The sequence below is a fragment of the Phasianus colchicus genome, chromosome 3, assembly GCF_987193195.1.
Source record: "Phasianus colchicus chromosome 3, bPhaCol1.hap1.1, whole genome shotgun sequence".
Classification (NCBI taxonomy): Eukaryota; Metazoa; Chordata; class Aves; order Galliformes; family Phasianidae; genus Phasianus; species Phasianus colchicus.
In genome coordinates this window covers 39073525-39087554 of record NC_143438.1, presented here as the reverse complement: position 1 = coordinate 39087554, position 14030 = coordinate 39073525, and the positions used below count along the sequence as shown (strand labels likewise).

The 14030-nt window shown below is 33.6% G+C and overlaps 1 long non-coding RNA gene across 1 annotated transcript in view; it reads right to left on the bottom strand.

Annotated features, from left to right (window-relative positions):
- The window catches only part of LOC149918525 (uncharacterized), a 54507-nt gene that overhangs the window by 5827 nt on the left and 34650 nt on the right, over window positions 1-14030 (bottom strand). The gene's annotated exons all lie outside the window — the stretch shown is intronic.

Below are 14030 nucleotides of genomic sequence, written 5' to 3'. Positions count from 1 at the left end.
GATTTTTATATATATTTCTTCTTCTTTACATGTGCACACAAGTACACACATGATTAAGCCTGTATTTATCAGCTTTAATAAAATGTACATCAAATGCATTTTCAAGCACTGTGAATGCTTAAATTAAAATGGAAGACATGCTGCACAATCACTTCTTTTAATTGCATCTATTCACCTAACTGAACATTGTCCTAAAAGAAGGTATTCTATTTTGCCTTTTTTTTTGTTAATTTTATGGCAGATCAACCTGCAGTTTCATGTAACTGTACACTTACATTTGTACTTTTTTTTTTAAAATTATTTTCTAGTTCCAATAATATGATCACCACCAGTAGGTGAAGTAAAGGAAATAAAGGAAATATTCATATTTTTTACTTTATGTTTTTTTTTTTTGGTTGTTTTTTGTTTTTTTTTTTTTAATAGTCCTTTTCCTTCTTGCTTTGTAGAGAAAATTTTTAGACACTTTTGGAAAGTAAGCAAACAAAAAAAAATCAATAACAATAAAGTTGTTATTCACAAAGTTGTGAAAATGAAATAAGTTTTAAAAACAACATAGCACATAGGGAAAAAAATATAAATCTCTCCTGCTCTGTAGGGCATGATACCCCATATTTCTTGTAGTTAGGAAAGAAATTCTTAAAAGAAGCATATATTCAAATTTTCAAAATAACTTATTTTGAAAAATACTTCAATTATCCTTCAAATAGTTTTTATTATTTAAAATCATAAAATTTGGAAATGGATTTCATTATTGATAACATTCAGATTTGAGAACACAACTGTTACATTCAGACAACAATTTTCTTTATCTTTGCAATTTCAGTTTGCCTTTATAAACAAATGAATAAACAAAACAAAACAAAAAAAAATAGTTCAGAATATGTAACCCACATATAGGTGTCAGATTATAATAGATATAATTTTTTTCAAAAAAGAGTATGTTTTTTTTTAGCAGCAGTCTACCCGGTGTAAAGATCATATGCATGTAGCTATTTTTCAAGTACATTTTTTCCATTTATGAAATTACATATACAAAAAAGTTTCTGTTTACTTTAGTCACTGACAAAAATCCAAGTGAGTCTCATCAGCAAGAAACATTCCTAGAGGATGTTCATTTTAAGTGCCTTGGAGAGCATACTCTTTGCGTGAAATCTGTGTCAGACCAAAAGGACATCAAATTGCTTGTGTGTGCTCACTTCCTCAGAATACTTGGGTTGGAAGCCCAAAGTCTACAAAAAGCTAATGTGCATTTTCATCACTGAATAACTACATAAACTCACTAAGATTATGTTTACCAAGTTGTCTTTTTAACATTTATTTTTGTACCAAATTTTAAATTTCCTTTACTGAAATCAAATTCCAAGCTCAAGTGCATGTAGGAGGTCTGTAGTGAATCCAAGAAGAGTTCACTAATCCATTAAATTAACATTAAAAATGATTAGGATTGCCATCTGCCAGAGTTCTTACTTACACAATACTCTGAATTCAGAAACACGGAAATTAATAGACAGAAAGGAAGAAAGAAAAAGAAAAGAGAGCAGGAATGGAAAAGAGGAAGGAAGGGTGGAATGACGGAAGAAAGAAAGGAAGAAGGACAGACCTACGTTGTTAATGACATAGTAATTTGGTGACAAATTCTCAAATAACAGAGGAGAAAGAAAAAAATTACATTAAAGAGATTATTTGTCTACATCCTGTAAGGTATTGCATTTAAATGCTCAATAAATAGGTTCAGATATTCTCTTCACTAGTCTGTTTTTCCTACTCTACAGTTGTTTTTTGAGCAGGTCAGCTGCTAATATTACTGACAGCAACAGCAACATAGCTCCTAGAAGGTGTATAGAAAACATGCTATGTTATATACACTGCACAGATCTACAACTATTTTGTGGACATAAACATGCAGACTGTTGCTCTTAAGGTCACACAGAATGTATCAGTTTAAAAAACAAAATCTGACTTATTTATCAAAACCAGTCCTCTACAGTAGTCCTTCTTTATATGCTAACCTGAATTCTCTTGGAATGTTTACACATGAGTTCTGAACGATCAGGCTTTGGTTATATGAAAGTTCGTGTTTTATTTAATACTGCAGTGATAGGCACAAGAGCTCTTATCTAGGTTATGATAAAAGAACATATACCGGTAAAATAAGCATGTTCAACTTCCATAGCAAATCTTAGTATATGTGTGTCTGTGTATATACATATGCATTTAGACAACAAGTTCAATACACACAAATAGCCTGAGATATATTACTGATGTATACTGTAATAAATAATATCCTGGCTTACCCTTCCAAGTAATATGCTTTCAACTTAATATTTTCATTCATTCTAAAATCTAAAACCATGGGTTTTTTTTAATATTTTTATTGCGTAAGGAAAAAAAGAATAATTTAGACATACAAACTTGCAGTTTTTGATAGTTTTCTTATGTTTATGTTTATCATGGAAAGAAATACATCTCCACACACACACTGTCATGTAAGCATCTTCACAACACTGTTAACATGATGGGTCCTTAATCCTGCCAAGGTAATGTTTTGACTAGTCGAAACATCTTTCTAAGGTTGAAGTTGATTACAGTAGTTGCTGACTTACATTCTAATTTATGTTAATTTAGGGAGAACTCAGAATAGAAATTGTTATCTTCACTGGTGGAAAGGTGGTACCTTACTTTTAGATTTGCTCACCCAAATAAAAGAAGCACTGTAATATTTTCTTTTGTTGCTGCAAACTCCACAATAACTTGGGATGTCTAGAATATAGGGTTTGCAGTCTGTCTAGGCTAGGATACATGTGACTCCAGGCTTTCAGGCTGGTTATGACTCCGACTCCCTCTCCACCACATGCTCTGGAGGCTTTCCCTTTTAAATCTCCCAGAAGCTCTCAAGAAAGGAAAAATTTCCCCTCTCCCACCTGTAGCTCACCTATCAGCCTGGTTGAACCGAGACAACAGACCTCCTTTCTGCTGCTTTCTTACTTACCAGAAGAACATAATTACATGCAGCACAGAATAATGAAGTACCATCCCTCTCAGCAAGCATTTTGTTAAAATTAGCTGACTAACTTATGTATCTATACCTATTTTTAACATGTGAAGGACAATATTTGCAGTATTTACATTCTGAACACTATGTTTTAAAGCTACTGCGAAAAACTAAAATGACACTGAGAAACTGATTTACCAATGACAGGTACTTAGATGTTCATATGCTTAAGATTGTTATGAAATACATTGTTGCTAGTGAAATATCACTTTATTAAAGTACTGCTTAGCATTTCATCTCACCAAACTTGTTCGATCACTGTTTTCACTAACATGTAGATAGCTTTCCTTTTTCCTAATTATTATTCATTTATTCTGGAATTTTAAAATGAAGTTAGTGAAAGGGTCAGCTCAGAAGTCATTATTTCAACCTTGTTTTAAGATATCCTGGTAGATCTCTACTAGTTCCTGTCAGAATTGAAGAGAACAATATAAGCCTACTATGCTTTAAGAGGATGATAAATTTCAATGTCAGCCAGATCCTCTGTGGTGGAGGAAGAACCGAATGCTGTGGAGCAAACAAAACTGAATCTTCAGTGGGTGTTCTCTGGATCCTTTTATTGCCCAAGACAGAAGTTTAACAAAATCATCACAGCAGAGAGCAGCAGTGGCCCTTTACTACTCTGAAAATGATTAGACAAAATGTTTTATAACTAGCTGTCTCTTAATTTCGTATATTTGGAAAGATCAAGGAGGTCTTTCATATCTCCTTGACTTTCACTGCTGCCCACAGTATAACATTTCCAGCTTAGACACATACTTCAGCCATATCACTGAGTCTCACTTTCATTGAATACAAGATGAGGAGGAGAGAAAAGAATCTCTGTTATCATCATAATTTAACTCATTTTTCCATTAAAAAGCTTTTATATCTCAACTAGACAAAATTTGATCTACAACACAAGAAGTTGTGTTTTTACAAGAGTATAAAATAACAATTTATTCATTTTTATTTTTGTGGCTGATTCAGTATAGATCTTCAGAATTGTATTTGCAGATTTTCTGTATAATATGCCATATTATGAGGTGACAAAGACAGAAGATTTTTGACGCTAATGTGGGTGTAATTTAGATGAATAGCTGAAAGAAATGTTTTACCAGCAAGTCAGTTAAAAGTTTGTAAGAATTTGTAAAATAACATTCCCTTTTCTATTTTTTCCTTTGTGGTACAGATATCAAAGATAAGGAAAAATCATTTATTTTGATGTTTCGTGAAGTACTTTGAAAGAAATAGAAAAAAAAATTGAATAAAAGAATTTTAAAACTGTTAAATTTATACTTCTAGGGTATTTTTCTAATGAAGATCATTAACACTTTGTTAAGTTCATCATTTGCCTTGTAATATTAGGATTATTAAATATAACATCACTTTTCACTGGAAAGTATAATACTACGCCAAGTTATAAACCAAGTAAAATGGAACACACAGGGAGAGAGAATGGGAGACATACAAACAGAGGTATTTCTTAATAACAGAAACCTAGCAAAAGAGGCATCAAATTTATCAGCAGAACTGCAGATATGACTCTATCAATAATCCGTGGCACTTTTGTATTTCCCAGCTGAGGCTATTATACAGCTTTGGATGACAGCCTGCTTCAACTTCATCATACAATCCACTGGGACAGAAACTCATAACTGGCTTTCAACATAGATCCTTCATATAAAGGGTAATAACTGCAGCCAGTCAGTGTAGTAAGATTATCACAGAGTGCAGCAATGAGCTGTAAAATGTGGGAAAGGTAGTCTGACAGAAACCTGACAAAATAACCTCAGCAGTATAACTCCTTTTAAACATCAAGGGGAGAGGTATAAAAAAGATCCCAACAGAATCTTCCTAGACGCTGTTCTGCTGATGCTTTTTCATTAAACTTATCTTGACCTATCTTCAGACATTAAAGGAAATGTATAGCTTATCAGAAACTCAAGCTACTTCAAGAGATATAGACACCACAAAAAGTTTTATCTATATTGATGAATGTTATTGATATTCTCAAAATCCAATGGAAATTTTCAATAGAACATACAGTGTTACATAAAATAGTTGTCTAATAATGTATTATCTAAGAGTGTTAATATCTAATAATATATCTAATGTATATAAAGGAAACTTAGCTATACCCCCAAAAAAGTCATCAAGGGGCAAATGTGACCTAGGATCCACAATCCCATTTTCAAAGGTTCTACATATACGTGACTCAGAGATGGAAGAGTTTATTTCCAGTTTCTGAGCTCCTTCAATATCCATACACAACTTCATCCTGTATTTATTTTAATGTAGCCTGAGTCTCATATCCAAATGGAGACTCAGTCAAAGGCTGGAGCTGAAGTCACCTACTCTGCATGATCGGAGTTATTTTATGGTAAAGCTTTGATTATAGAGAAAGAAGTTGGAAAGAAACTTCATGAAACAACATTAACTCAAACTTTCTATGAAAATATCTTTATGTGTTTGCATTGGTATCTACAGATACACTTGTTCAGCCTATTAACTGCTAACAGCTGAATATCTAGCAGAGTTTTTTGTATATTCTGACATACCTTTTGTTGCAATACATTATTTCCTTAAGTTATAGGCATGAAATTCAGTATCAAAATACAGTAAAATTTCAGCATAGTAATAGACATCAATAATGGAGCTTTTAAGAAGAAATTAGTAAAATTTCATCATGAAGTTTTATGAATAAATCCCATCATAGCTCTGTAGAACATGCACAAGAACAATTTCTATTCCCTATTCAATCCTCTTGTAGTTTTGTGTGTGGGTTCACTTAATGCTGTTATGTCACCAGTTAGCCAACACAGATCCTCAGTCTGTTCAAAATTTCTGGTGGATTGTTTATGATTTTCTTAGTAAAACTGTTAGTTTTGGGAATACATGGAAGAAATAGTACTTTTCACCAGAACCCACATTTATCACTGAGAAGTCAAACAAGGAATTTTAGTTTGATTTGATACATATCTGAGAATCTCCTTTTGTTAAATGGAACAACTTTTATTTGTTTCATATCACTTCAATAAAACATTAAAACTTCGTATTTTTTTTCCTCACTTTTTTGCAGGTGTTTTGTTTAGGCCCTGATGTTTTCATAATATCAGATATTTCACATGAAGGACTTTTTATCTTGTGATGATTTCCTCCATTGACAAGGCCTTATGTGACCCAGAGCATCCTGTAAATTCCGCCTTAATATGAACATCAGTTTTCTATATCTTCATCTCTCCAAAATTAAGATACAACAGTGGCTAAAATACTAAAAATATTAAAATAGATTACCATTAAAGCAACTTGAACTCAATCAGTTTTGTTCATAGCAAACAGATTATTCCACAGTACAATAAATTTTTTCATGTCAAAAGGTTTTACTTTGAGTCAGATTTTCAAATTGAGGATGGGATTTATCTTAACAACTTTAGCTGAATACAGTACACGCTACCTGAGCAAATCAGCCCAAAACTCTAGAATACAGATTAGGAGCAGACAATTCTAGAGAACAATTGAATTCTTTAATTTTGGATACCATGTTTATGATTGCAACTCTAGTAGGGTCCACTTCTCCTTGGCTATAAAATGTTAGTGTAAACTAGTTTTGAGGATCAGCTTAATACTGTCCTAAGTGTCTTGTTCTGACAAACAGCAAATATTATAGTTTTCCAGCTAAATATTCACTTTCCAGGTTTTTCTTAATCCTGCTACAAAGAATGGAATCTGCAAAATGAAATATCTTTATTTCACTCATCACTACTTATTAGTAGGTAAACCTCAGAGATCTCTGTGTACTGTCTAAGGTATAAGGAACTAACAACTGACTTTAAGAAAGACTTTTAGATGGCAGATTACTAGAAGTACATGACAGCTACTAAAAGAGCACTTAAATACCATGTTAAATTACCACACATTCCTACTGAAGCCTATTGCAATACATTAATCCTTCTTTATGCTTCAAGAGAGAACGAACACAAAATAGACATAATTCTCATGAAATTTTCAATCACAGAAAATTACATAAATTACTTTTCAGGACAGTGCAGTTGGAAAAAGTTAGTCGCATTTTGCCTATTATATCCTCCTGTGCTTCTTTCCTGCTTTCTATGACCTTTTCTTGTTATCTTCACTCCTTACTTCAAATCAAACACCACATTCACATTTGAAAAAGCTGTTTTCTTTCTAAATCAATCCCCCAGATGAATGATGGAACCACTTTTACTCAGTTTTGCAACATATAAAAAAAATATTTTTACAGTTTGATAGTGATAAATAAAATGATAAAATAGAATGGAATTATTTAAAGGATGTAAATGTAGCAATTAAATATTCAACAGCAGTTCAATGAGCATTCTTAAAACAAAACAAAAAAAAAAAAAGAAGAAAATTGAGGTGCATCTTCTGCACAGTACTTCAAAACAGAGAAAATGTTATATAGTTGTGGATTATTACAAAGGTTTCTGTTACTTGTAGCACAACTGTGTGAGCACTCAGTCTCCATTGGGGCATTAATTCAATTCCATGGACAACATCAAATTCAAGTCTATTCTGAATCAGGGTGAAAAATAATCTCATTGAAATTTTCTGTAAGGGGAAATCTGTAAGGGGAAATTAATACTGGTGTAGGCCCATGGCTTTGCTGAAATCACAGATCTCCAAAACCCTACGAATTCCTCTCCTGACAACCTTCTCCCTGACTATCGTGAGATCATGGATACTTGAATGCATGCTATTAGAAAGCTTTATTTAGGACAGAAAGTACTTCTCACTCAGCCGGGTAATAAGGTGGAAGTAAAGAAAATCTTCCCTGTTTCTAAAGGAATTTTTACTGGAACATATTGTTTCCACTTCTTCCATCAGCCCTTTCTCAAGTACCACGTATCTAGTCACATACCTGGCATATTTCATAGTCTTTCAAATTTTACATAGTTTAAGGAAAAACGACCTTTGCAAGACATAAGACATGAAAAATAGTGCTAATTCATTCATACAGCAATGGACCTTTGGACCCTGTTTAAGACCAATCTCCCACTTAAAACAAGATTATCATCAAGATTTGATCAGTACTAAAAACATTACTCTCCATTTAAATCTTTGCTCCTTGTTAGAACTGTAAACTGTATACATCATAAAACATAAATGAGACAGCTACTATGGCCTGTTAGCTCTGCATGTCTTATATATCAGCACGTTTCTCAAGCCACTGATGTCCAACAATATCCTCTCAGGGACAACATGTCAGATCCAAATATTGATTCCTTTGTAAAAATATGAATGTTTCAGAATTTAGCTATGAAAAATGCCATTAAATATCACTTAATGCATGTATATATGCAATATAAACTCTTACTTATTGAAAGAAATACACTATATGTAAAAGGGTTTTTTTGGCTTTATTTGTTTATATTTAGGTGTTCTGCATTTCAGGAGGTGCAGTGGTTGCCACGGAAACTAATTTTTGCTCTACTGCAGAGTAAATAATTCTGTAAATCTCACTTCATATTCAGTCCATGGGTATGATTTCCTTTCATCATTGGGATAAGAAGGGAGAACAGGATATTTTTTTCCTCTCTGGGTATTTTCTGTATGTAGTAGTTTTTCAGCTTGTATAGAAACAGAAGTAATTAAGAATGGAAGAGTAGAATCCAGGTTTTGTAGGAGTCCTGTCCTGAATTACCAAATGCTTCATGAACTTAAGGAAAAAAAAAAATTCCTCAGAACCTCATTTGTTTCCTATATAGAATACAAATAAAGGACTTGTAAGATGTACTTCTCAACAGCTTAAAAAGCTAATTATTTTTGTAAAATGATTTAAATTCATGCAATTAGAGGTTCTGTGTAAGCTATTGTTAGTCTGAATATTACTACCATTTATTACTCTGCTGGGATCAGTGAAGCTGATTTCTATATAGAAGACTGTAATTAAATGATTTTCACACTTTCTAGAATAAGCATAACTCATATCACACAGTAGTGTTTTAATAGAAATAGACTTAGCTGTCATCCAGTAAGCAATATCACACTTAGTAAGGATGCACATAGATATTTAAACTACATCCTGGGTGCATGCTTTGGGAGTGTAGCTGATGGAATTATACAAAGTCCATCTTTATTGTGTTACATCTCTATTGTTCTATCATCTTTGCAATATCATATGCATTATCTAATTAAACAGAGATATCTAATGAGAAACTTTCTTTAGTGCTTAGGTTTTTTTTTCTACATGATTACACTTTGCATATATCCAGGAGTATATCTGCCTATCATTTTTAATAACCAAGGATAGCTGGAAAGTAGAAATCTCTATTCAATCAGGAGAACTGAAGTGCAGCAGAGGTAATCAACTCATCTAAAACTGTGGAAGAGACCTGTGCCAGAGCCAGGAAAGGAATGAAAGTACTTGAGTCTCCTTCCACTGTTTAACTGATTGTCATAGCAGGGGCTAGCCACCATACTGATTAGGAGGAAAGCTGTCAAAAAGCATCAGATCTGATTGTTCAATGTAGACAGGTCTGACAGCATTATTGTAGAGTCCACCGCTTTGCCCATTCAAGACCTGTTACAACAGATGTACATTTGAATTGTATCTGAGGAAATGGTCTGCTGTTGCTACAAGGAAACAATGAGTAGAAGCGAAGGAGATCTTGAGACCTGAAAAGAAAGAAGAAAGGCAGCCAGATGTGGAAGTCTCCAGAGAGTTAGTTAGTCCCACTGCCAGGGGATCTACCAGGATTATGAGGGAAAGGAGTGGTGATGCTGGAATTGAATCCTTCACTAGTCCCAGCAGCATCTGTCTGTCTGAATCAAGTCTTTTGTTTTTTCCTGGTTCTCTGACATAACAAAAACAGGCAGCAGGGCCAAGGCCACTTTGCTCTTCCCAGGGGTCTGCTGCCTTCAGAGCTACCTGCCTTGATCATGAAGAGAGACAGGCCAAATTAAAAAACTGAAGCCATGGAAATTTTATGCAGTTTTATCAACATTACTATATGCAATATCTTTATATAACAATACACACTTCAGTGTAGAAAAAACTGCTTATTGAATCAAATACAATTTGCCTATAAATTTGTTGCAAAGGATTACTGAGCATCCCGAAGCCATCTGTAAGAAATTGTGTAGAGGCATTATCTACAACACAAACAAAAAAATCCAGTGGGTATAAATCTTATTCACAGATTTCCCTGTCTCAGCTCAAGTGAGTATAGAGATGCCTTTTAATCATCTTATTAGTGACACGGAAAAATATCTTAAAGTTTGGATCTCATGGGACTTCTTTGTTCTGACTGCTGTTGAAAAGTTAGATCACTTTGTCTCTTCTCTCTGTTTCCATTTATTTCCTACTCAGGCTAAATTGCTTTTAATATCAGTGGGAGGTGCAAGTGCTCAGACACTATGAAGAACATCCATGCACTTGAGTGTCATAAGACTGATTTAACTACTTCTCTTTCTGTAGCCATGTTTCAAAAAAAAAAGCAGAGCTAAATTGTCATTTTTGTGACGTCTCCAGGGAATGGATTTAAACTCACTACTCACTTTCTTTTTTTGCAGGCAATGTCAGTTGTCTTTTATAGAATCTGTGGACTTATTCAGGAATAATAAAGGACAGGAAGATTGCAATAATCATCCTTTCTGATTTACTATGTATTTATGTGTACACTAATTCCATAGAAAACATATTTCCTTTTTGATGCCAGCAAAGTATTTCCTCATGTATCTTATCTGAGAAGTTGGGCAGTCTAGCAGCATCTTATTTGTTTAGCCCTGAGGTTCTAAATGTTTTGGGTAAATAGCAAAGGAATTCAAACACGGAATTTGTTTCAAGGAAAGAAAAGAAAGAAAATACTCAACCAAGGAGCTTTTCTATATAAGCAAGTTTCTATTCTTGTAAATCATCAGACTGCCACTGACAGTTCTCTGTTCTCCAAACATTTGCTCCCCATCAGCAAACAAACTATCACAACACTGCAAAGATGCTACTGCTAACCTCCACCAATAAACTGCACATCCTTAAGGCCCCTCTTGGTTTTTGGACTTTATCTGGATGCTTCTAGTCCTATTCCATCCACTACACTTTTCAAGAATTGAAATCTTTAATGCTAATCATCTCATACAGAATACACATTTGTGAAGAAAGCATTGGACCAAATCATTTGTGAGATGGTGGGAGAGATGAATTAATGAAATTTTTCCCCTATTTAAAATGTCATTTTGTATAAAATTTGTTGAACTGAAAGATCCATTATCATTAAATATTGCATCTCCAAATTTTTGTGGGTTTTTTTGTTCTTTTTTTAAATTCAAGACATTATAGTTAATTGTAAACAAAGAACTATGATAACACTCTCCACTCACTTTTCATACAATTTCTTCACCAGCAGCTACAATATTTTCATGCAGGAGTTTAATAGCAAGAATCCGTTTCATATCAATAAAAGGAAATATGGCAGAACCTGATGTCTAGTCTTTACTGCAGGAAGCAGGTTTGTGGGGAAATAAAAAAAGGGAAAGAAGGCCACAGCTGAAGGAAAGGAAGCATTTACTGACATAGATAATATTTAGAGCAATTAAGAGAGGTTTGTTGCCAATGAACTGGAAATGACAGGCTTCATATATGGTTTTTGTGGACTTCACTGGAAAGTCCATAAAACAATATAGTTTAAATTATCAGTCATTACCATTTAATTTTGCACATAGATAACCTAAATGCCTAAAGCATGCGTGCATTTTTTTTTCCTCAAGAAAATCTGATCAATTACATTGATTTTGAGGACAAACATGTCAGTGTTAAACTACATCCTCTTTCTTAATGCACATTTGCACTGAACATTCAATAAACTTAGATCTCAATATTTAGTATAACTTCATTGCCTCAATTGATCAAACAGCCCAACAGCTCTAATTAACATTAACATATTATCTGTTCTAAGGGCAAGGTAATATCACAGCTCTTCACTTGAGCTGACTCAAACACTGCAGACAAAAGAACAAGCTTAATACTGATCCTAGTAAATACTCTTCCTGTTCTCGAAGAGAAGGAACGTTAAGCCACTCAGTCACAGGTTCAAATGCTCCACTTCAGCTATTTTGAGTGTGTGCGCATACAGATGAAAAGGAAAGAAAATTGGGAAAAAAGACCAAAGACAAAAATCATCCATCAAACACAATATAAGTTGCATCCACATGTTAATGTGCACACCTAAGATATTTGAGACTGAGGTAGTTTTTTTTACTAACAAATGTCTGTAAAGCAGATACAAAGTTATTTTCATCCAGCACTGAATTAGCAAGAGTTGGAGATTTCATTTTCAGACAACTATTCCGAATTTTTAAGACTCTGTAATATATTTCTGTAAAATCCACTACTGAAATTACAGTTTGTTCTTTGAGAAAGCATTGATTACCTTCATCAAGCTTATTTTTCCATCTTTGTGACGTCCTGTTATTTATTCCCCTTCAGATGTCTGAAGGCAGAGCATGCCTCCATGCATACTTAAAACTCTGACTATCATCTTAGATGGACACTAGCTTCTTTGGAATTTTAGGATATAGTTTTGTCTGCTTTAAGTGTTTAAATGTTCCTAAATTTTAATGGGCCAATAGAAAGATCATATATATACTTAAGAAGTTGAGTTGAGATGATGACAGGAGTAATCTGTCAGAGACATTATGATTCCTACGTCATTATGGAGTTTTTGCTTCTTGCTTATCTTTTTTCCTTTTCTTTTGTTTTTAATATATAATTTAGAATTCCTGACCAGATTAAGACTTGGACATTTCCCACCAGAGTTCTGTCTGTAGCCCCACAATTTTGGTATCATGCTTTGCCTTTGTATTATGAGCTCACTATTGCAAGTTTGGCATCAAACAATTGAAATTTGGTTGATACTTTTTTTTTGTTTGTTTTTTTCCTCAGTGGATGCAAAAAATAGTAAAGAAGAAGTAGTAGTTTTCTGAAGAAGCAGAAGAAGCAGCAATAAAACAGTAGCTTGTATAAAACCCTGAATGTATTTGTCCCTAAAGAGCAGATATGCACAAAACCGCAACATTTGATAAAGTATCATTGTCTGCATGAAACAAGATGACATAACAGAGAGAGGCTACTGTAACACTGTTGTATGAAGTCATGGCACTTAAACTAAAAGAGTAAACTAATGCTAGCATTACTGTCAATAGAAAAAATACATATTATTATTCAAAATGGACAGTACAATTTTGTTCCCACTATAACAACTTCCTCTTCATTTTGAGCTCTTAGTCACAGAGCAGGATGTTTTGCTGTGTTAAAAATCTGCTTTTATCTCTTTACTAAAAGCATTTATTTCCTATCAGAATTATAAATGCATTAGCAAATAGTCTGGTCAACACTCATTGCACTGTGAATTAACCTGCTTCCAAAACACCAGCTGTGGTACTACTATTTTTTTTTTTCTTGTTTTTCAGTTTCTGGGTGATTTTTTTTAAGCCTCAGGAAGATGAAAACCTAGAAGCAGACCTTATGGGAAATATTATCATTTTTGTTTTTCCTTTGCCTGCAACTCACTCCTGAGACATATCCAAGACATGGGAAAAGAAACAGTATCTCAGAGAAAGATGGAATAAGCAAAACTACAAAGACTTCTCCAGGGATGTCATTCCTCTGGTCTGCTGGTTTATAGACTTGTATACAAGACTGCCACTCTCCTAACTGAATTGATAGATTTACCTTTTATGCCTGAACACTTCAAGGGTATAAAGAGTGGAGGCAATTCATATCTTTATTTATTCCTTCAAATATCCTGTTTTCTCTTAACAAACACATTTGAGAAGAAGAGTTCACCAAATCCTTAGTCACAATCATAGATGCACTTGGGAATCTCCTTGTCACTTTTGTCACATTTGTTTAAAGTGACAAAATTGCACATAGTATGTACCACTGTGATTTGCATCATCTTTTTTTAAATATACTACTTCGAAGAACTGGCACAAGGGAGTTAGTTTGTTTCTAATTTTTGAT